A 2,358-nucleotide genomic window follows, 5' to 3' on the forward strand; every position below is an offset into this window, starting at 1 on the left:
CAATTTTAACTTGCCATGGCTGTTGGCATCGCAGCAGTTACCCTAGAATTCCGACATTTAGAATAAAATTAGATTGACAAGTGGCATGGGAATATACATAAAATCTCAAAGAGCAAGGAGCTCATATCTAAGATGACTCCTGCTTACTTGAGGTATTTTTCCTTTTTACACCTGTGGTCATAACATAAATTTTTAAAGTGCCTCCTTTTCTCTCTGAAAGATATTCATTCCTGGGTGTAATTGTTTATGTCTCTTGAGAGATGGAGAAAAGCAACGAGTGTGCATCTTTTTGAGCAGGAGCAATGATGCGATGTAAGTGTTATACTTGAAAGATATCTATGGTCATGGCAGGCTAGAGTCTTAGAGAAGGAAAAGTAGAGGTAATGTCAAAGAAACTGCTGCCCTGATAGCAAGGCAGATGTGGACCATTGCAGTAGTCATTGCTGGGGTACCAAAAAACTAGCACATGATTCAAGAATTGCACATCCTTCATTCTAAGCCTCGTCCCCAAGCTTTTACCTTCCCTATCCCTGTGTAGGCCTCTAAACCTCTTTACCACAGTTCCTGAACAGAATCACAATCTCTCACTGATCAAGTAATCCACTCTTGCCTGTCATCATAAGAGACGTTAGGCTTCCGTTGACTCCCCAGGATCTAAACCAAATGTCACAACTAAGAACATTGCAAGATTTATTTTCATGCGTATGTTATATTTGTCCGCTGTTCAAACACCATGCCTTAAACTTTGTCATTCCTATTTGCTATTTCAGGGTATCTTAGGTTCAAACTGAATAAACTTCACTGAGAAGGCAGGGAAGTCCATCTCACACCAGGAAATCTACTCATGTAAAAGGAGGCAGCTGGGATACAATATATACTGAGAATAATCTGATAGATTATTCTGCTTGATGGAAACACTAGGTAGAGTGAGTCAGACACAGTTCTCTACATCACTTAGCTGGATGCCTTGAGAACAGATTACTTACTGTTCCAGCCACTTGATACTGAGTTTTGAAAGACAGACAGAGACAGAAGAGGAACTATAATCTAGGAGAGAGAAGTTAGGAACAATATAAACAATTTCTGAGTATTTATGTGTCTATGTGCTTTAGTGTTTGTAGTGTTAATATTTTTCTCCAATTTTCTAAAGTGCTTATTACTAGAGAATGATCTCAAGGCTGTGTGAGGCTTTGCTACCAGGACACTTCTGGCACCATGGAGAGGAACCAGACTATGAGTATGAGCATCAGGCGCAGTTGTACTTGTGTCTACCAAACTGAGATGAAATCTGGACAAGGAGAAAATCTGAAGCAAATTCTCTGGCCTGGGGATGTTGTATTTCAAATTTTTATGCATAGCTTTTCTACTGTCATGTCTGAAAGAGGGAAGTCCCATTGTGATGTCTGAACCGGTTAGTTCTTTTGAAAGAAAATGTTTTACAGAAATCACAGAATGAAATAAGCCTATAAACTTTCCGGTACCAAAGAGGAGCTCTTAATTTAAAGACTATCCGAAGTAAGCCGCTGGTAAAGCAAGGGTTCTTTTTGTAATGCAAATGGATCTTCCTCTATGCCATTATCTTTTCTTGTGAGTTTCTGAATTGGGAAAATGCATGCCCACCTGTGCTTCATTCACCACGCACCAAGAAAGCAGAACATAATAGATGGGGAGCTCTAGGAATATTTCAGCCCTAGCAGCGTGGTTCACTGCTGTCTAGGACATGTTGTTAAATTATTGATACCAAGCCAGATTTTGGGACACAGGCTTTGTTGTTCAGAGCTAACAAAGCCACTGGAGAGAAGCCTTAATGAGAGAGCAGGGACTCAACAGTGATGGGGTGAGGCTTTTGGGCTCCCGTCCTTCCCAGAACGGGAGAAGGCTACAAATTACCTGGACTGACCACTCTTGCAAAGAGAAAGAGAAAATAGGTGCATTAATGAAATTCTTAGAACAGATGGCAAACTGTCCTTAGATTCTCTAGTGAGGGAAAAGGGGAAAAAACTTGCAAAGAATATTTTTATGAGTGTCTCACACAGAACCACTTACTCTGAGGACTTGCGGAGAGCTATCGAAGAGAAATTCAGTTAAATTATTTAACAGAAGATGACAGAAAAGAATTAGAGAAAGAAAATTTCCTATCTCACTTTAAAACTATAATGCACTCTGTAGCCATGGGTAAATCTCCAGGTCCAGATGGTTGCCCAACAGAATTTCAACAAACATTTGGAGAGATAATAAGGCCTGTAACAGTAGATAATTACTCACTTATACATGGCTCGGTGCCCTCTCATCTACATGGGTTTCTATGGCAGTTTTTTTTTTTTTTGTTTTTTTTTTTTTTTTTTTTTTTTTTTTTTT

This window comes from Psammomys obesus, unplaced genomic scaffold, assembly GCF_907164565.1.
Source record: "Psammomys obesus unplaced genomic scaffold, mPsaObe1.curated_primary_1811, whole genome shotgun sequence".
Classification (NCBI taxonomy): Eukaryota; Metazoa; Chordata; class Mammalia; order Rodentia; family Muridae; genus Psammomys; species Psammomys obesus.